The 22,618-nt window shown below is 47.5% G+C and overlaps 1 pseudogene; it reads right to left on the bottom strand.

Moving 5' to 3' along the window:
• The window catches only part of LOC110284017 (pyridoxal kinase-like), a 28,193-nt pseudogene extending 9,747 nt beyond the window's left edge, over positions 1-18,446 (bottom strand).
• Positions 18,447-22,618: the final 4,172 nt, after the last annotated feature.

The following is a 22,618-nucleotide window of genomic DNA, read 5'->3' as shown; positions in this document are numbered from 1 at the left end:
TCAGCTCCCATGTAACTGACAATGCAGGCATGCACACACCATGCCCAGCTCCACATTCAACTGTTTCTATGAACTGACAGGCAGGTTTCCATAGTGACTGCCCTACCTGACATCCACGTCAGCAATGCAGGGCTCTGTGTTCCCCACAGCCTCTCCAACTCTCACTGTTTCTATTTTCCTGCTGCTTTCATGTGTTTTCATTACACTAGCCTAGATGGTGCAAGTAATTGCTTAATTTTAAGCTTTATTTGATGTGTATGAGTGTGTGCCTTTATGTATGTACACCTGTATAGGCATGTATGTATGCGTGTGCCTGTATGTATATACATCTGTACCTGCATGTATGTACATGCAGCCCAGGAGGTCACATAAGAGCACGAGATCACCTGTAATGGGACTTACAGGCAGCTATGAGCCACCAGAGTGGGTACCTGGAACTGAACTCTGGGTGTCTGCAAGAGGAGTGTGTGCCCTTGACTGATGACAAGGTCTCATTTTGCCCTGGCTGGCTTTGAACTCACTATGTAGCTGGGATGACCCTGAACTTCTGATCCTCTGAGTACTGGGACTACAGGCATAGACCTCCACATTCAGTGTCTGTGGTCCTATGGATAGAACCCTGGGCTTCATGTATGCTGGGCAAACACTCTACCAACCCAGCCACATCCCTAGTCCCTCAATCTTTAAAAAAAAATTACAATGCATATGGTTACACCAGAGCAATGTGTTCCCTAGGAACTTGCACTTTTCTGCCAAGACATTTAGGTCCTTGGGATAATTTTACATTTAATTCACTATTTATGGAAAGCCGTGCAGCGAGCAATCGCTGTGGAGAGCCGTGCGCGTGCCGCGAGCAATCACTAGTAAACAAGCCTTGTGCGCAAGTGCAAGAGTGAACTCACTCCTAGTCACTGCCCATTCTCGGGGTGTAATAGTGGTGTGATGAGCGAGCAACGAATCAAGAGCTGTCACGCTACATCAGGTGCTGAAACGTCATGGCTGAGTGCTATATAAGGGATTCCATTTTCTGGGGTCGGGATCTTCCTGAGAAGTAAGCAATAAAGCTTTGCCGCAGAAGATTCCGGTTGTCCTGAGTGTGTTCTTGCCGGAGGGGACAACAGCTCAGGATAGGTGGCGCCGAAGACCCGGGGACTTTATACCATCACACCGGGCAAGGAAGATCCCTCATTCGCGGGGCGGAACCAGAACTGCGGGACACTACAGCTCTGCAAGGTAAGTATAGTCTTGAAATTTCTCCAGAGTTAGATGCCCTTTTGATTGTTTGCACAGCGATTGCACTTTCCCTTTCAGTTTCGTTTTGCTTCCACCTCTGGAACTGCTGACTGGTTCCCAGTTGCAGTCAGGCTCGGACAGCACCTGGACAGTGCCTGGACAGCAATTAGTTTCAGTCATGGTCAGGACTGGATAGCGGCAGTATGGGAATTTCTCACTCTGTAGTAGTGGCGTTAAGGTCGGTCCTGAAGCAGTGTGGCCTAAAAATCGCCACTAAGAGTATAGAGGCATTTGTCAGGGAGGTAGACCGTGTGGCACCATGGTATGCTTGCTCAGGTTCGTTAACTGTCACCTCTTGGGACAAACTGAAAGGAGATCTAGTTAGGGAACAGCAGAACGGCAAACTTAAAGCAGGGATCATGCCGTTATGGAAATTGGTGAGATCGTGCTTAACAGATGAGGATTGTCAGCAAATGGTAGAAGCAGGGCAGAAGATTTTGGATGAAATTCAAGACAGTCTATCAGAGGCAGAGTGGGGAGAGAGATTGAAAGTTGGGACGAAACAAGGTGCACCGAAGAATTTAGGCCTTTCCACGGGCCTTGAGCCCGAGGAAAAGAGATATAAAGGAAAGAATGCCTTGGGAGAGATTAGAAAAAGGGATGGAAAGGGAGAGAAGAAGAGAGAAAGAACTGGAGAGGCACATAAGGAAAGGAGCCTCTACCCGCCATTAGATGAGTTTAAGGCACTAGCTGTCAGTAGCTCAGAATTGGATAAGGAACTTAGCTCCTCTGAGGAGACAGACTTAGAGGAAGAAAGATATCAGCTAGATGAAAGACGAGCTAATCAGTCACAGAATAACATAAAGAAAGCAAAAGTAGCTAGAGACAAATGTCAAATCACTATGCGATCTTCAGATCCGCAACCTCTGGGTCCTAGTACACCTCCGCCCTACGTGCAGAGGTATCAATCAGACTCATTCATTTCAAAAGAGGAACAGAGAAAAGTGCAGCAAGCATTCCCAGTCTTTGAAGGCGCAGAGGGCGGACGCGTTCATGCCCCAGTGGAGTATATACAGATTAAAGAACTAGCAGAGTCAGTTCGTAACTATGGAGTCAATGCCAACTTTACTGTAGCCCAAGTCGAAAGGCTTGCGACTCTGGCAATGACCCCCGGCGATTGGATGACCGTAGTAAAAGCCGCATCTCCTAACATGGGAATGTATTTAGAATGGAAAGCTTTGTGGCAAGACTCCTGCCAAGCACAGGCAAGGGCCAATGCCAATGTTGAAGGGGACCAAGGAACATGGACTTTTGAGTTGCTTACAGGTCAGGGACAACATGCTAATAACCAGACAAATTACCATTGGGGAGCTTATGCTCAGATCTCAGCTGCTGCAGTTAAGGCATGGAAGGTACTCTCTAAGAAGGGAGAGGCAAGTGGGCATTTGACCAAGATCACCCAGGGCGCACAGGAGTCATTCTCAGATTTTGTGGCTAGAATGACAGAAGCGGCAGGGAGAATTTTTGGGGACCCAGAGACAGCTATGCCTTTAATTGAACAGTTGATCTATGAACAGGCTACCCAGGAATGCAGGGCGGCTATTACACCTAGAAAGAGCAAGGGACTGCAGGACTGGTTGAAGGTTTGCTGTGAGCTTGGAGGGCCACTCACTAATGCAGGTTTAGCAGCTGCCATTCTACAAGGGCAAAAACGCCCTGACATGGCTGAGTTCAAACTCTGCTATAATTGTGGCAAACTGGGACACTTAAAAAAAAAGGACTGTAGAGCCCTTGTCAAAAGGAGAGCACCAGGACTGTGTACTAAGTGTGGAAAAGGATATCATTGGGCTAGAGATTGTCGTTCAGTCAGGGACATTCGAGGCAGGCCCCTGCAGCCAGGATTCCCTCAAGCAGTAGATAATGAGACCATTCCAAAAAACCAGTACAGGGCCCTCAGGTCTCAGGGCCCGAAAACATATGGGACCTCGACAGGCAAAAGGTGGACCCCACAGTCCGTAGGGCAACAGAAGGATCAGCTGGGTTGGACCTCCGTACCACCACCCGATTCATGCTAATGCCCCAAATGGGGGTGCAGCCTATTCCTACTGACTATAAAGGACCTCTGCCATCCGAGAGTGTTGGCCTAATATTGGGCCGGGCCTCCCTTACCTTACAAGGTCTTATTGTTCACCCTGGAGTCGTAGATCAAGACTATGAAGGGGAACTTCAAGTTCTCTGTTCCTGTCCTCAGGGTGTCTTTTCTATTTCACAAGGGGATAGAATAGCTCAGTTAATAATTTTGCCAAGCCTACATGGCTGTTATCCTTCCTCTGGTGTCCCTCGAGCTACCAGAGGGATTGGTTCTACTGGAAATGACTCTGCTTACTTAGTGATGCCTCTTGACTCCAGGCCATTCTTAGAATTAGTTATAGAAGGAAAACAATTTAAAGGGATTTTAGACACAGGAGCAGATAAAAGTATCCTTTCTTCCCAATGGTGGCCAAAAACTTGGCCCGTTACTCAGTCATCACATTCTTTGCAAGGTTTAGGTTATCAGTCCTGTCCCACTATTAGTTCCCGTTCTTTGAGTTCTTTGAGCTGGACAGCTCCTGAAGGTCAAACAGGACGATTCACTCCCTATGTTTTACCACTCCCAGTAAATCTCTGGGGGAGAGACATCTTACAGGCACTAGGACTGACCTTGACTAATGAATACTCACCACAAGCTGTTCAAATAATGAAGAAAATGGGCTATAAAGAAGGAAGGGGATTAGGGAAAGGAGAGCAGGGTAAACTTGAACCTATCCCTCAAAAAGGTAATAATGGGAGACAAGGTTTGGGTTTTTTCTAGGGGCCGTTGAGGGCTCCATGCCCATACCATGGCTTACAGAGGAAGTTGTATGGGTTCCTCAATGGCCTCTCTCCTCTGAAAAGTTAGAAGCAGCTACAAAACTAATTTCTGAACAGCTACGCTTGGGTCATTTAGAGCCCTCTACCTCACCCTGGAATACACCTATTTTCGTAATTAAGAAAAAATCTGGCAAATGGCGCTTATTACATGATCTTAGAGCTATTAATGCACAAATGCGTCTATTTGGACCAGTTCAGCAAGGGCTACCATTGCTTTCTGCCTTACCCAAAAATTGGGAAATTATAATTATAGATATTAAAGATTGCTTTTTCTCTATACCTTTATGCCCTCAAGATAGGCAAAGATTTGCATTTACCATCCCAGCCATTAATCATTTAGAACCGGATCAAAGATACCAATGGAAGGTCCTACCTCAGGGGATGGCGAATAGTCCCACCATGTGTCAACTGTATGTGCAATTGGCACTTAAGTCAGTTAGAGAGCATTTTCCATCATTACAGGTGATAATTTATATGGATGACATTTTGATTTGCCATAAAAATTCACAATTATTGCAAGATGCATACCCTATATTAATAAAAATGTTAGGGCAATGGGGATTGCAGGTGGCCACTGAAAAGGTGCAAGTTGCTCAAATGGGAGCCTTCCTAGGGTCACTCATTTATCCTGACAAAATTGTTCCTCAAAAATTAGAGATTCGCAAAGATCAACTACATACCTTGAATGATTTCCAAAAATTGCTAGGAGATATTAATTGGCTAAGACCATTTTTGAAAATTCCATCAGCAGAATTAAAGCCCTTATTTGACATATTAGAGGGAGATACCCACATCTCCTCCCACAGAGCACTTACCCCAGCTGCATGTCAAGCTTTACAAACGATAGAAAAGGCCTTACAAGATGCTCAATTACAACGCATTGAGGAGTCAAAGTCATTTGAATTGTGCATATTAAAAACTGCACAGTTACCAACAGCAGTCTTATGGCAAAAAGGACCCTTATTGTGGGTCAATCCTAATGCTTCCCCTGCAAAAATCATTGAGTGGTATCCTAATGCAGTTGCTCAACTTGCACTTAGGGGGATAAAAGCAGCTATTACTTATTTTGGGAAAGAACCTCATATGCTAATCGTACCTTATACTTCTGCTCAAGTTCAAACCTTGGCAGCAACAACTAACGATTGGGCAGTTTTGGTTACCTCTTATTCAGGACAAATTGATAATCATTATCCAAAACATCCAATTTTACAATTTGCCTTAAGCCAAGCCATAGTGTTTCCAGTAATAACAGCCAAACACCCACTTCCGGATGGGGTAGTAGTGTATACAGATGGATCCAAATCTGGCATAGGTGCATATGTAGTAAATGGCCAAGTAACATCTAAACAATATAATGAGACATCACCCCAGGTTGTAGAGTGTTTGGTAGTTCTAGAAGTCCTTGAAACTTTTCCGGGACCGCTCAATATTGTATCTGACTCTTCATATGTGGTCAATGCAGTTAATATGCTTGAAGTTGCTGGCTTAATTAGACCTTCTAGCAAGCTTGCTCACATTTTTCAGCAAATTCAGTCAGCCTTGTTACATAGAAGACATCTTCTGTATATTACTCATGTTAGGGCTCATTCTGGCCTTCCTGGCCCCATGTCTCATGGAAATGACTTGGCAGACAAAGCTACTAGAATCGTGGCTGCTGCTCTGTCCTCGCAGGCAGAGGCTGCAAGGGAGTTTCATAAACGCTTCCACATGACGGCTGAAACATTACGCCGCCGTTTCACTTTAACTAGGAAAGAAGCTCGTGACATTGTCACCCAATGTCAAAACTGTTGTCAATTTCTGCCTACTCCTCATGTAGGGGTAAACCCCCGAGGCATCAGACCATTACAGGTCTGGCAAATGGATGTCACTCATATTTCCTCCTTTGGAAGAAATCAATATTTACATGTTTCCATTGACACCTGCTCTGGTGTTATGTTTGCTATACCTTTAACAGGTGAGAAAGCCTCTCATGTTATACAGCACTGTTTAGAAGCATGGAGTGCTTGGGGCAAGCCCACAATTCTTAAAACTGATAATGGGCCAGCATATACCTCTACTAAATTTCAGCAATTTTGTCATCAAATGGATGTCACTCACTTGACTGGCCTTCCTTATAATCCTCAAGGACAAGGCATTGTGGAACGTGCCCACCGTACACTTAAGTCTTATAAAACAAAAAGGGGGAGTTGATGAGACTCTGCCCTCAGTGCCAAGAGTAGCTGTATCTATGGCACTCTTTACACTTAATTTTTTGAATCTTGACGAGCAAGGTCGCTCTGCAGCTGATTGACATAGCTCAGACCCTGATAGACCAAAAGAAATGGTCAAATGGAAGGATGTCTTAACTGGTCTGTGGAAAGGCCCGGATCCTATTTTGATAAGATCCAGGGGAGCTGTTTGTGTTTTTCCACAGAGTGAAGACAACCCATTTTGGCTGCCGGAACGACTCACACGCAAGATATTCATCAAGGATGGTGCAGAAGATGCAGACCTCCCGAGGACTGCTCCTGATCCTGACAATGCTGAACTTGTCTCAGGTTCCTAGTATGAGGGGCGAACAGAGATGGGCCATTCTCTCGACTTTCCCTAAACCAATGCCAGTTCGCCATAATGCTATAGTTTTTCCAAAATTCTTTACTACTAATAAAACATTAGATTTGCCATATCTACCCTATGATCCCACCCGAGCACCATTAGGGGAAAATCGCTCTTTATTAGAACAGGGTTCTTTATGTTTTCAAATTAATGGACCAGGAAAATGTATCAACCTCACAGCTCGAGCTTTGGGGAAGTTTAATGAGCACCGAGGAGGTTGGGTAAGCACAACCCAAGATACTTCCAACGCAGATATAACCTTTACAAATCGGACCTTTTGGCAGGAGGCAATTTGGGTTAATGGTACATTTCTACCACCTAACTTTTCAAACAAAGAACGTCCCCACCAACCAAAAATAGCCCCTCATTGTAGCTTGGAAGATGAAGGGCTGATACTGCCTTGGTCTGATTGTCAATCCTCTATCACTCGTTGGGCAGATCAGAGTAAAACCTTTTCCTTTTCTCCCAACATGATAGATGATCCAGAGAAGGAATTTGTTATGAAAGAGGGACTTTTCATACAGGACTTTAGAATGCATCCCTTTCACAAGTGGGTGCTTTGTGGAGTCAATGGCAGTTGTACAGAACTCAATCCTTTTATCTTTATCCAGGGAGGAGCAGTTGGAAAGGCTTCTTTTAATGGCATCTCAAGATTTGCTCAGTATTGGGGAATACATGCTGCCTCTCAGGATTCTTATGGATATACTAATACCAGTGTAGAGATCACTGGGTTCAATAAAACTTTGGTAAACCAGATTAATTATCCATCTACCCCAGTCTGTGTTTACCCCCCTTTCTTGTTTATTCTTTCAAATGATTCATTTGAAGTCTGTTCCAATGATTCTTGTTGGATTTCTCAATGTTGGGACATAACAAAGAACACCCATGCCATGGTAGCACGGATCCCACTTTGGATCCCTGTTCCGGTGGAAACACCCTCCACCTTATCTCTGTTTCAACAAAAAAGAGATTTTGGAATTACTGCTGCCGTGATCATAGCAATTTCAGCCAGTGCAGCTGCTGCTACAGCTGCAGGGTATGCTATGGCTAGTACGGTTCAATCAGGCACAAAATTAAATCAGCTTTCAGCAGATCTGGCTGATGCCATTACTGTCCAAAATTCTGCTAGTACCAAGTTAAAGGGAGGGCTGATGATATTGAATCAGCGCCTTGACCTGGCAGAAGAACAGATAGGAGTTCTATACCAGATGGCCCAGTTGGGTTGTGAAAGAAAACTGGAAGCCCTGTGTATTACCAGTGTCCAATATGAAAATTTTACTTATGCAGCTAATCTGTCTAGACAGCTTTCCTTGTATCTTGCAGGAAATTGGTCTGAGGGATTCGATGAGACTCTTGAGGCCCTGAGGGTGGCAGTTTTAAAGATCAACTCAACGCGAGTGGACCTGTCATTGACAGAGGGCCTCTCCTCCTGGATTTCATCTGCATTTTCTTATTTTAAGGAATGGGTGGGGGTGGGTTTATTTGGTGTTGCCACCTGCTGTGGACTTGTGTTCATGCTCTGGTTGGTTTGCAAGCTCAGAACCCAACAAATACGTGACAAGGTTGTGATAGCTCAAGCACTTGCTGCCATTGAGCAAGGCGCCTCCCCTGAAATCTGGCTATCTATGCTCAAAAATTAGTTGACATTGGTGGCTGGCCTCTTTTGTAGAGTTCGCCATAGGTCATTTAGTAGTTACTGTCACATAGCACTGCGGTATCCAGGGACGGGCAACTTTCCTCATGCACAGATCATCCTAAGACACGGGGCCCAGTGGCGATAGGGTTACCCTATGACAGGAAAGGCTGTGACATTGAAGGAACGACCTAAGACAGGAGCCACAGCGGATGGGCATAATTACACAGACCTAGTCCAGCCTCAATTTAATAAAATAAAAAGAGGGAGATGTGGAAAGCCGTGCAGCGAGCAATCGCTGTGGAGAGCCGTGCGCGTGCCGCGAGCAATCACCATTATAAGATGGCGCTGGCCTCCACGGTGACTAACTAGTAAACAAGCCTTGTGCGCAAGTGCAAGAGTGAACTCACTCCTAGTCACTGCCCATTCTCGGGGTGTAATAGTGGTGTGATGGGTGAGCAACGAATCAAGAGCTGTCACGCCACATCAGGTGCTGAAACGTCATGGCTGAGTGCTATATAAGGGACTCCATTTTCTGGGGTCGGGATCTTCCTGAGAAGTAAGCAATAAAGCTTTGCCGCAGAAGATTCCGGTTGTCCTGAGTGTGTTCTTGCCGGCGGGGACAACAGCTCGGGATAACTATTGTTCACCCCTCTGCCTCAAAAAACACTTTACCTCAGGTCCCCTGGCCTGGCATCCTGCCCTCCCCCTGGCCTGCCTGAGTCTCACAGTATTGTCCCAGGTTCAAGCACATTCCCTTTGGGCCACAGTCCACTGCATGGACAGAGCAATAGGCTATTGGACTTTGGGTGCAGATCCACTGTGCACTCCTGAGAGACTGGCACTCAGGGTCCAGCCCTGAACTATATGAATCTTGTAACACTGTCTCTGCTCCATGTGGCACATGGTAGGCAGGGTAGTGTCCCCCATGCTATGCAGACAAACTAGATATAATGTCCCCACCCTATCACCACCCCCCACAACAGTTTATCCTGCCTGGGGTATCAACCCAACCTACATCCCCTTTAATATCAGACATCTCCCATCTTGGGTACCCCAGGCTTGCTTGCTTGCTTTCTTTCTTTCTTTCTTTCTTTCTTTCTTTCTTTCTTTCTTTCTTTCTTCTCTCTCTCTCTCTCTCCCCCCCTCCTTCCCTCCCTCCCTTTCTTTCTTTCTTTCTTTCTTTCTTTCTTTCTTTCTTTCTTTCTTTCTTTCTTTCTTTCTTTTTCTGGGGCAGGGTTTCTCTGTGCAGCCCTGGCTGTCCTGGAAATCACTCTGTAGACCAGGCTGGCCTTGAACTCAAAGAGATCAGAGGCCTGTCTCTGTCTCCCAAGTTCTGGGAATTAAAGGAGCATGGCACCACCACCAGCTTTAACACTTCCTTCTTATAGACCCTAGGGTCACCAGTTCCTCTGCTGGGCCTCCTTAAAGGTTGTGGCCAGAAGAGAGGAGGCTGAACCATCCCTTCCCTGAGGGTAAGAGCAGCCTGGGGCACACTGTGGGAAGAGACAGCAAGGCTCAGCTCTCACTGTACATGAGATTGGAGTTCTGTTGTTTCAGCTCCTGTACAATGTCCACCACTGTGGCCAGGAAGGACTTGTCTCTCGTGTAACCTTGGGAGGGAAAATCCAGGATTAACCGCTCAAAACAGGGCACAATGACCAGGCCATCTGCCATCACTAGCACCAACAAATGCATCAGTGTGGGGACAGGTTAGATGCTGTGGTCAGGGAAAACAGAAATTTCCCAAAGGTCTGGACTCATGGAGGGGAAGACAGAAAGATCCCAGAAGTACACGAGACGTTTTTGATGGATGGGAAGGCAAATCATTGACAAGTAACTGAATTCTGAAGATATAGCATTCCAAAAAATGTTTATTTTATGTGTATGTGTGTGTGTGTGTGACTGTATGTCTGTGCACAACATGTGGGCATGAGCCTTCAGAAGTCAGGAGATGGTGTCAAAACTCCTGGAGCTGGAGTCACCTATGGTTTTGAGCTACCATGTTTGTGCTGCTAACTGACCCCAGAGGTCCTCTGCAAGAGTGGTAAGTGCTCTTAACCATTGAGCAATCTCATCAGCCTCTGTGTCTCTAGATTTTTTTATTTAGGGGATGGCAAGTTGGTAGAGTCATGAAGAGCACTGACTACTCTTTCAGAGGTCCTGAGTTCTACTTCCAGCACCTACATGGAAGCTCGTGACTGCTTATAACTGTATTCTCAGGAGATACAATGCTCTCCTCAGGGGTGCAGATGTATACACCCACAAAACATGTATATACATAAACTTTTATTTAATTATTCAGTTTTGGAGGTAGGGTCTCACTATGAAGTGCTAGCTCATCTAGAATTCACGATGTAGACTAGGTTAGCCCTCACAGAGCTTCAGTTGTCTAAGGGTTGAGATTTTCGGTGTGTACCACCACACCCAGCCAAAACATGGCACTCTTAACCCGCTACAAGAAACTACATTGCACTCAGTGTGATGGTTTATGGATTAAGGATGCTTGCTGTGAAGTCTGAACATTGAAATTCAGTCCCTGGGATGCACACAGTTGAAAGAACAAACACCCACAAGTTGTTGTCCTCTGACTTCCACACCCATACTGTGGAGCCTTGTGTGTGCAGTTGTGTGGACATGGACACACACTGTGGAGGTATGAGAAGGTGTGGCCTTGTTGGAGTGGGTGTGGTCTTATGGAGTGGGTGTGGTCTTATGGAGTGGGTGTGGTCTTATGGAGTGGGTGTGACCTGTTAGAGGAAGTGTGTCACTTTGGGGGATAAGCTTTGTGACTCTCTTCCTAGCCATGTGGAAGTCAGTCTTCTCCTAGGTAGCTTCAGAATAAGAGGTAGAATTCCTTTTTTTTTTTTTAAAGATTTATTTATTTATTATATGTAAGTACACTGTAGCTGTCTTCAGACACTCCAGAAGAGGGCGCCAGATCTCGTTACGGATGGTTGTGAGCCACCATGTGGTTGCCGGGAATTGAACTCAGGACCTTCGGAAGAGCAGTCAGTGCTCTTTTTTTTTTTTTTTTTTTTTTTTTGGTTTTCCGAGACAGGGTTTCTCTGTGCAGCCCTGGCTGTCCTGGAACTCACTTTGTAGACCAGGCTGGCCTCGAACTCAGAAATCCGCCTGCCTCTGCCTCCCGAGTGCTGGGATTAAAGGCGTGCGCCACCACGCCCGGCTATGCAGTCAGTGCTCTTAACCGCTGAGCCATCTCTCCAGCCCCGAGGTAGAATTCTTAAGCTCCTTTTCACCATGTCTGCCTGGATGCTGCCATGTTCCTGCCTTGATGATAATGGACTGAGGAGCCTCTGAACCTGTAAGCCAACCCTAACTAAATGTTGTCCTTATATGAGTTGCCTTGGTCAAATGGTGTTTGTTTACAGAAGTAAAACCCTAACTAAGATACACACACATACACACACACACACACACACACACACACACACACACACCTCAATACTTGAGATTACAACCAGAAACCTGAGAGATGCACATGCTCTAGGAAGGAGCTACACCCTCTAAGGGACCCAGGTGTTTTCAGTGCCTATGGAGCACCAGCTGGAGCACAGCATGACCGTGATCCCGCACAGCAGGGCAGTGATCCCTCCCAGAATGATGGTGATCCCACACAACACGCTCCTCAGAACTAAACTCAACCACACTGCTCAACATCTAACCTATCTCTTTTAAACACACATAATAGTCCTCAAAGCAGCAGTGAGAGTCACTGGGTCCATGCAGTTCACTGGAGGCCCTGGACCATCTGGAACTTCAAATGTATGGGCACAGGTACTGAGCAGCCACTGACCATGGAGGCCCACTGTCAGCTCCTATCTGAGGCTCCTATCTCCCTCCCTGTTTAAAACCCATTACACTCAGGAGTGTGTTAAGTCCTCTGAGCTTCTACAGCCAGCTGGTGACCAGCTGGACTGCTCTGGGACACTTTGAGCTCCCAAAGTCCCCTTAGTGCTCAGAGCAGTGTCAGGACAGCCACTATTAAACACCTGATGGCTTTGTTCTCTTGCCAGCACAGAGAACAGAGTACCACATGGACTCCAGAGGCCCAAACCATGGACACCAGAGGCCCAAACCATGGACACCAGAGGCCCAAACAATTCAAGGGGCTTCCAAGGACAGAACCCTTTAGCAATAAGCAGTGCTGTCTTTGGGTCCCCAGAACAAAGACACACACACAGACACACATAGAGACATACACACAAACACACACACACAACACTTCCCCTGGTACTGGGGCTGAGTCTGAAGTCACATGGGGGCTCTCCCATGCACAAGATATTGTCATAGTGGAGAAGCATACATGCATGCAGGTCACCAGCTGACTGCAGGAGGACACAGTGGCACTCGCTGGGACTTACCTCTTCAGCTCCCCTACCACAGCAGGTGCCATGGCTGCCAGCTTAGTAGAGGAGGAAGCTGAGGCAAAGAGAGGCTTTCCCACCTGTAAGCTCTGGAACATCGGGCACACAGATCAGATTGGTGTGAGGGTACGTCCTGCACAGAGTGGCCCTTCTGGGATCCACCCCATGCCCACCTCAAGAAGTGGTGACTACCCCACCCAGGGCCAGACTACAGGCCAAGCTCAGGTCTGCCATGATAACCATCTTGAAGTCCTACCTGCATGGTTTGAAAACTGCACAGAGTTCACAGCATCAATCTCAAGTCCCCAAACCTGCAGGACAAGCAGAAGAGCGTAGCAGTGTCCTTCTATGACCCCTAGAACCGAGAGCAGGGGTCCCCTCCATGGCTAGAGTCCCAACTTGAAGTGTGGTAGAGACTGCCAGGCAGGAGGACAGGAGGGTGGGAACATGAACCCCGGCCCAGGCCCTCCACATGTTTGCGTTTCAGGGCCACACAAGCCTGACCATGGGTCTCCTTGGTTCAGTCACTCAGGAAAATTGCCCAAAAGGCCAGGGTGGCGACACCCCTCCCCCTTGCTTGCTTGCACTGAAGAATTCAGCATCCCCAAAGAACCCTCTGGTGGCCAAAGGAAACCCCTGCAAGCGCCTGTCTGTCCAGTTAGCAAACAAGGCCATGTTAGTTTCCAAACCCACCCCTGAGAGGGTAAGAGGCAGACCCAGCAGGGCGGGTCAACTTAACCAGCCTCTACCGCACCAGCCAGGAAACTCTTCCTCCTTCCTGGTCAACCAGAGAAAGATGGTCTCACATCAGGGCTGAGGCCCCCCAAAACAACCACATGTATTGAGCAGTTTGCCGCTCTGAATGGCCTCTTATAGCTCTTATGGGAGTTATCCAGATGGGGCAAATGGGCCTCCCGAGACTGTGCAGAGACTGAGGCTCTGTGTGGTCAGCTGTTCATCCTTAGCAGAAAAACAAGCTCACTAAACCAAATTAAAGCTGTGGACCTCAGAGTCTACTTAAAGCCATCACTGATTTTAAAAAGCTTTTTATTTTAAAGGAAGAGGCCAAGCTGGGGGGATTATGTAGTCTGTACAGTGTTTAGATGCTTGCCCACAATTCCAGTGCTGGGCAGGATTCCTGCGTCTCAGTGGCCTGCCTAGCCTAATTGGTGAATTTCAGTCCACTTAGAGACTCTGTGTCTGGGGTTTGCTTCTCAGCCCAGTGTGACCCGCTGGAGGCCAGGCTTCCTGACCTGCCTATGAATGAGACCAACTGGACAGCACCATCTGTGGAGAAGCCTCAGGCTGTCCCTTGAGGTAAAGCACTCCAACCAGCCTGTTATACTTCCTCCCTCCCACTGTCAGGGCCACCAACGTCCAAGAGTGCAAAAGGCACCCGGAAAGAGAAAGTTAAAAAAACAAGGGAAGGTTGCTTTTCCTACTTCCTGCTGCCCATGGCTGCCAGACGAGGCTCCTCCCCCTGTCCCTCAAGCAACCCTCAGACTCCGCCCATGCCCGTGCCCCGCCCCCTCCTCTCCAGCAGTGACGCGTGCTGTGCTGGCATGGCTGTCTGTGGGCAGGTGATGCACATCCCAGGGACCTCCTGCCCGTCCCCATTGCTGCATCACCAAGCCTCCAGCAAAGAGGCTCGGACAGCCTGAAGCCTCGCTGCCTGGCATAGCGCATTTAGAGTAACAGCTCAGCTAATCTCTTCCAAGGGAGGCAGAGCTGCTCAGCACAGCAGGAGTCGGGTGAGCTCTGGAATATTCCAGTGTGGTTCTTCCATAGGCATCTAGGGACAGAGAGGAGTGTGGGGGTGGGGGACAAGCTGAGTCTCACAGGTGTTCCCAGGCTGATGCTTAAGCCTCTCACAGATGGGAATCAGCAAGCAGGCTGGGCAAGCCTGAGCAATCTAACAGTCAAAAGTCACACATCCCTTCCTGCCTCCCACCACTGGTCTTTGATCAGCCTTCCCACTCAGCCGGACCACACCCTCTGCTCTCCGTGGTGAACTGCTACTAGACAGCTTGCATCATACACATCATCTCCTCTCCTACCCTGCTCACTCCAGGTCCTGCATCCACCCCTAGCCTGGCTCACAGCCCTCGCTGCCAGGATTACAGTGCTAGACAGGCATAGCCAGGGACCATGTGTAGCTGCTGAGGTCTGCCTGTGTTGGGTGGGCTGCACAGTGAAGCCCTAAGGGCAGTGGGCTGTGCTGAGCTCACTGTGGGATCCTTAGGACGACCTTGTCAGCATGGGATGCTGGTACTGATGGGAGGGAACAGGGTGGCTTCTCTGGGAGTTGTCTCCTCTATAACCACCAAAGTTTCATAGTTGGGCCTTTCTTCAAAACCTCCATTTCCTTTCTTTTGAGGAAACCTTGCTTGGTCCTCCTGAGTGGGAGTGGACTGTCTGTGACTCTCTGACAAAAGTTTTATCAGTGTGTGCCAGGAGGTGTCTTAGCAGCAGGTCCCATGATATTGAAGATCAGGGCCCTGTGAACATGTCTTCCCTTTCCAGACACAGTAGGGTTATCCCAAGCCAGGGTCGTACACACATGTATATGTGACCCACCACACATGTCCCCCATACATGCCCACAAACATACAAGGCACACACACACACACACAGGCATGGACCCAGCCACAGGAAGGAATGAGATCAACAAGTTCGTGGCCAGTGGGGAGGAATAACAGAAACCCCACCGTAGACTCACAGAAGGAAGAACTCATGCCATTCTCACAGGGCTTCTAAAAAAAAAAGTGCATCTCTAGGTTCTGCCTGCTTTCTGCAGGCCCCAAACAGGGCTGTCTGCTTACAGTGCCTTTTGGAGGGTTCTATTGTATATGAGTACACTGTAGCTGTCTTCAGACACACCAGAAGAGGGCGTTAGATCCCATTACAGATGGTTGTGAGCCACATATGATTGCTGGGAATTGAACTCAAGACGTTTGGAAGAGCAGTCAGTGATCTTAACTGCTGAACCATCTCTATAGTCTTGCTTTTTTCAGAGCATGCATCTCTGATTGAAGCTAAAGGCCCAGATCATCCTTCCAAAGCCACCTATTTGGTAAGTTTATAATCCGTACAACGTTCTGCCTGCAGGTATGTGTGCAGGCCAGAAGAGGGCACCAGATCTCATCGCAGATGGTTATAAGCCACCATGTAGTTGCTGGGAATTGAACTCAGGACCTCTTGTGGCTCTGGTCACATGAAACCCTTGGCCACTATAGCCTGGCCTGGGGCCAGAAGCAGAAATTAAAACAGGTGCAAGGTTCTGCTGTGTCCTTGGAGAGTTTGTTTATCCCAGCTGCCTGTAGGAGACTGGGAGGGTGAGCCTGGGAGAATCTGCAGGGAGCATTGGGGAGCCAGGGCTGATGGTCCATGGGTGAGACAGTCTGTGACACATGGCAGAAGCTAAAGGTAGCTCCCCAGGCACAGGCACAAGCCAGGCCCAGCATCAGGGACTCTGGAAGTCCTGGTACCAGATCATCAACAGCTTGGTGCAGATCTGCAGGGGAAGCCCGGAAACATCCCCAGCCATTCCTCTGCTATGAATAGATAGCCACCTGATGGTGGAACCTATGGACACCTGGGTCAGTCCCAGGGAGGACTCCTCTGCCGGGAGGCCCTTTAGGATTAGCACTGGGACAAACTTCAGGGTCACAGCCCAAGGCTATATCCTGCCCCCAGCCTGCCTTTCCTCCCTCCCCCCCAGACAGGATTTTTCTGTATAGCCCTAGCTGTCCTGAAACTCACTCTGTAGACCAGACTGGCCTTGAACTCAGAAATCCACCTGCCTTTGCCTCCCAAGTGCTGGGATTAAAGGCGTGCACCACCACTGCCCAGCCCCCTTTTTTTTTAAAGATTTATTTATTATATCTAAATACACTGTAGCTGCCTTCAGACCACCAGAAGAGGGTGTCAGATCTCATTTGGAATGGTTGTGAGCCATCATGTGGTTGATGGGATTTGAACGCAGGTCCTTCGGAAGAGCAGTCAGTGCTCTTAACCCCTGAGCCATCTCTACAGCTCCAAGAGCTCCATCCCTTGAGCAGTTGGAACAATGGTGTGAAAAAGGACACTGAGCCTTTGGTGCAATCTAGAGGACAAAGGACCAGGGGACCCCAGGGACAGTGTGCCAGGTGAAGGAAGAGTACCAGCAAGTGGAAGAGACAAGCAACGTAGGACACAGAGCCTCAGAGCCTCAGAGCCTCTGCCGGACCCAGACCAGTGCATTCTGGGTAGAACAAGAATAGGTACACTAACCGGGTGTGGTGGCCCACGTCTTTAATCCCAGCACTTGGGAGACAGAGGCAGGCAGATTTCTGAGTTCCAGGCCAGCCTGGTCTACAGAGTTTCAGGACAGCCAGGACTACACAGAGAAACCTTGTCTCAGAAAAAAAAAAAAAAAAAGAATGGGTACACTAGACCACTAGACAGTGTGAATGAAGCACTGTTTATCAACCAACGGGGGATCAAACAATCAGCAACTGCCCTTGCCTACAAACTTTGATCTCCTATGCTGTACAATAACAATCAATTGCTCTATTTGTCTGACAAGCATGCCTGACTCAGCACAGCCCTCGAGTGTCCTTAGATGCAGTTCTGGCCACCTGTCTTCCTTCCAGGTCCTTCCTGCGGGTCCATGGTAGCCAGCGGCTCCTTCCTAATGTCCCTTGGGGGTCAATACAGTGGCTGGACATGAGCTGGAGGGATGCAGAAACCTGCCACCTTGTTCAGTGACCAGCCAAAAAAGTACATTGCAAGAGGCCACACCTGGGTGCCCAAGCCAGCCCAATCTTCCTGCTGGAACGGCCAGGCAAGAAAGCTCCAGTCAGCCTGACATTGCCTCTGGCTTCCATTCTAATGCCCATGACAGCCTGGTTCCCTCCAAGGGCAACCAGTTACAAGCAGGAAGCACCGCGTACCAGAAATAATCAGAGACAGCCTCATTCATTACACACCTCACAGGAGAGAGGCTCTGGGAAGACAAGGCTACAAGCCCTTCTAATAGGTTGCTTCCAAAGCCAAACTCTGCAACTATGTTGTCTCTTTGTAATAGAATCAAGCCTGCCTGAGGTGTAGCCCCATCCCAGCGATGACAGGCCACCCCATGAGTGAGCAGACCTGTAGTGTGGCTCAGCTTCTTGGACACCAGCCAGTCTGCGACCTTTACTCAGCCTCCCCCTGTACAGGCTCACAGGGTGGGCAGAAGCAGAACCTGAATTTCAGCAGGGAGCGAGCAAGTGTCTACCAAGAGACTGTCCGCGCCCCCGTGGGGAGGAATCCTCCCAGCTCAGCATTTTATCACTTGGGTTGCCCTGGCCCATGGTTGGCCAGGCAGCCCGAAACAGCAGGTACCCTTAAGTACTACCCTGTGTACCACAGCCGGATAGAGGTGTGCCACATTCACTACCCTACTGCAGGCTCTCCAGAGTGCTCCACACCCCCAGCCTGTGTGCACCCAGCTCTCGATAGAAACCCCAGGGTGGCCGCAAGGGAACCAAGGTCATCGGTCCAGGAGGCCACGCCGAGAACCCGCCGTCCTGCACACTAGCAGCCCGGCTGGGTTATATAAGTGGTGGAGCATGTACCTGCAGAGGGAACATGGCCACCCGGTTGCCCACGTAGCCACGGACTACATGGCTCTGAATAGAGAGCACCCCACACTCGTCCTCCATGCCGGGCTGGCCTTGGTTGCTGGGGGCATGTTGGACCCCCGAAGGGAGACCCTCACTCAAGTCTCAGGGATCGCGAGCCCAGAAAGCCACAACAGTCAGGCTTGTTGCAAACACACGAGGTTTTAATGGCACACAAACCAGCATGCTGAGGTCGAGACCCATACACCACGCAGGGGTAGAGGAGTCTGACCCTAACCCTATTGTCCAGCAGGCTTATAAAGGCAAAAAATACAACCTAGGGGGAGGATCGGAGAGGAAATAGGGGAAGTCTAGGGGCAGATATTTACTTCAAGGCACCTGGGACATCGAAACATTTTGTGGTTGTTTTTCCCAAAAGTTCCAGGGAATTGAGCCATCTGACCGGGGGCCGGGACCCATGTTCTCAGGGCAGTCAGTATTTTTTTATTCTTCAGGCACAGTTGCTGTTATGGGCTCCGGCTGTCCAGGCCACTGGCTCCGGAACCGCTTGCAGATCCCTCCGTGCAGGCGCAATGCTTGGACCTCAGCGAACTCTTAAGAATCTGGAGTTCCGACACTCGCCAGCTACCCACAACACCCGCCACAGGATCTTAAGACTTCTGGTGAGTGGAACACAGCTTCTGCTCCAATCCAATTGAGCGCGGAACCTGAGACTGCATTAGTTAGGGAAGCAGAAACCGGCCTGAGTAGGGCCACAGGCCTCATCCGGCCGGACCAGCACCGGGGTAGCTAGAGCGCAGGGTCGGCTGACACCCGCCAGCTACCCACGACCCCCACCACAGGATTTTGAGACTGCTGGTGAGTGGAACACAGCTTCTGCTCCAGTCCAATCACGCGGGACCTGAGACTGCTTTGGTTGGGGAGGCAGAAATCCGGCCTGAGTAGGGCCACAAGCCTCTCCGGTCAGAAAAGCGCCAGGGTAGCTAGGGCGCAGGGTCGGCTGACACTCGCCAGCTACCCACAACACCCGCCACAGGATCTTAAGACTTCTGGTGAGTGGAACACAGCTTCTGCTCCAATCCAATTGCGCGGGACCTGAGACTGCATTAGTTAGGGAAGCAGAAAACCGGCCTGAGTAGGACCACAGGCCTCTTCCGGCGTACCGCCAGCTACCCACGACCCCCGCCACAGGATTTTGAGACTGCTGGTGAGTGGAACACAGCTTCTGCTCCAATCTTTAAACAGTGACAAGGACAACAACTAACCCCAGAGATTACCAGATGGCGAAAGGTAAACGTAATAATCTTACTAACAGAAACCAAGACCACTCACCATCATCAGAACCCAGCACTCCCACTTCGCCCAGTCCAGGGCACCCCAACACACCGGAAAAGCTAGACACAGATCTAAAAGCATATCTCCTGATGATGGTAGAGGACTTCAAGAAGGACTTTAATAACACACTTAAAGAAATACAAAGGAACACTGGTAAACAGGTAGAAGACAGTAAAGAGGAAGCACAAAAATCCCTTAAAGAATTGCAGGAGAACACTGCTAAAGAGTTACAAATCCTTAAAGAAAAACAGGATAACATAATCAAACAGGTAGAAGTCCTTAATGAAAAACAGGAAAACACATCCAAACAGATGATGGAAATGAACAAAACCATACTAGACCTAAAAAGGGAAGTAGACACAATAAAGAAAACCCAAAATGAGGCAACACTGGAGATAGAAACCCTAGGAAAGAAATCTGGAACCATAGATACCAGCATCAGTAACAGAATACAAGAGATGGAAGAGAGAATCTCAGGTGCAGAAGATTCCATAGAGAACATCGGCACAACAATCAAGGAAAATGTAAAATGCAAAAAGATCCTAACTCAAAACATCCAAGAAATACAGGACACAATGAGAAGACCAAACCTACGGATAATAGGAGTGGATGAGAATGAAGATTTTCAACTCAAAGGACCAGCAGACATCTTCAACAAAATTATAGAAGAAAACTTCCCAAATCTAAAGAAAGAGATGCCCATGAACATACAAGAAGCCTACAGAACTCCAAATAGACTGGACCAGAAAAGAAATACCTCCCGACACATAATAATCAGAACAACAAATGCTCTAAATAAAGATAGAATACTAAAAGCAGTAAGAGAAAAAGGCCAAGTAACATATAAAGGCAAGCCTATCAGAATTACACCAGATTTTTCACCAGAGACTATGAAAGCCAGAAGATCCTGGACGGATGTTATACAGACACTAAAAGAACACAAATTCCAGCCCAGGCTACTATACCCAGCCAAACTCTCAATTAACATAGATGGAGAAACCAAAGTATTCCACGACAAAACCAAATTCACACATTATCTCTCCACGAATCCAGCCCTTCAAAGGATAATAACAGAAAAAAACCAATACAAGGACAGGAACCATGCCCTAGAAACAACAAGAAGGTAATCCCTCAACAAACCTAAAAGAAGACAGCCACAAGAACAGAATGCCAACTTTAACAACAAAAATAACAGGAAACAACAATTACTTTTCCTTAATATCTCTTAATATCAATGGACTCAACTCCCCGATAAAAAGACATAGACTAACAAACTGGCTACACAAACAAGACCCAACATTTTGCTGCTTACAGGAAACTCAACTCAGAGAAAAAGATAGACACTACCTCAGAATGAAAGGCTGGAAAACAATTTTCCAAGCAAATGGTATGAAGAAACAAGCTGGAGTAGCCATTCTAATATCTGATAAGATTGACTTCCAACCCAAAGTCATTAAAAAAGACAGGGAGGGACACTTCATACTCATCAAAGGTAAAATCCTCCAAGAGGAACTATCAATCCTGAATATCTATGCTCCAAATACAAAGGCAGCCACATTCATTAAAGAAACTTTAGTAAATCTCAAAGCACACATTGCACCTTATACAATAATAGTGGGAGACTTCAACACACCACTTTCACCAATGGACAGGTCATGGAAACAGAAACTAAACAGGGACACAGAGAAACTAAGAGAAATTATGAATCAAATGGATCTGGCAGATATCTACAGAACATTCTATCCTAAAACAAAAGGATATACCTTCTTCTCAGCACCTCATGGTACCTTCTCCAAAATTGACCACATAATTGGTCACAAAACAGGCCTCAACAGATACAAAAATATTGAAATTGTCCCATGCATCCTATCAGATCACCATGGACTAAGGCTGATCTTCAATAACAAAATAAATAATAGAAAGCCAACATTCACGTGGAAACTGAACAACACTCTTCTCAATGATACCTTGGTCAAGGAAGGAATAAAGAAAGAAATTAAGGACTTTTTAGAGTTCAATGAAAATGAAGCCACAACATACCCAAACTTATGGGACGCAATGAAAGCATTTCTAAGAGGAAAACTCATAGCTCTGAGTGCCTCCAAAAGGAAACTAGAGAGAGCACACATTAGCAGCTTGACAACATACCTAAAAGCACTAGAACAAAAGGAAGCAAATTCACCCAAGAGGAGTAGACGGCAGGAAATAATCAAACTCAGGGGCGAAATCAACCAAGTGGAAACAAGAAGAACTATTCAAAGAATCAACCAATCAAGGAGCTGGTTCTTTGAGAAAATCAACAAGATAGATAAACCCTTAGCCAGACTCACTAGAGGGCACAGGGAAAGCATCCTAATTAACAAAATCAGAAATGAAAAAGGAGACATAACAACAGATCCTGAAGACATCCAAAACACCATCAGATCCTTCTACCAAAGGCTATACTCAACAAAACTGGAGAACCTGGATGAAATGGAGAAGTTCCTAGACAGATACCAGGTACCAAAGTTGAATCAAGATCAGGTTAATGATCTAAACAGCCCTATATCCCCCAAAGAAATAGAAGCAGTCATTAATAGTCTCCCAACTAAAAAAAGCCCAGGACCAGATGGGTTTAGGGCAGAGTTCTATCAGACCTTCAAAGAAGATCTAATCCCAGTTCTTCACAAACTATTCCACAAAATAGAAACAGAAGGTACTCTACCCAACTCATTCTATGAAGCCACAATTACTCTGATACCTAAACCACAAAAAGACCCAACAAAGATAGAAAACTTCAGACCAATATCCCTTATGAATATTGATGCAAAAATCCTCAATAAAGTTCTTGCTAACCGAATCCAAGAACACATCAAAACAATCATCCATCCTGACCAAGTAGGTTTCATCCCAGGGATGCAGGGATGGTTCAATATACG

This window comes from Mus caroli, unplaced genomic scaffold (assembly GCF_978045245.1).
Source record: "Mus caroli unplaced genomic scaffold, Mus_caroli_1 scaffold_18, whole genome shotgun sequence".
Taxonomy (NCBI): domain Eukaryota; kingdom Metazoa; phylum Chordata; class Mammalia; order Rodentia; family Muridae; genus Mus; species Mus caroli.
The sequence above is the reverse complement of the archived record's forward strand: the minus strand, read 5'-3'. Positions and strand labels throughout refer to the sequence as shown.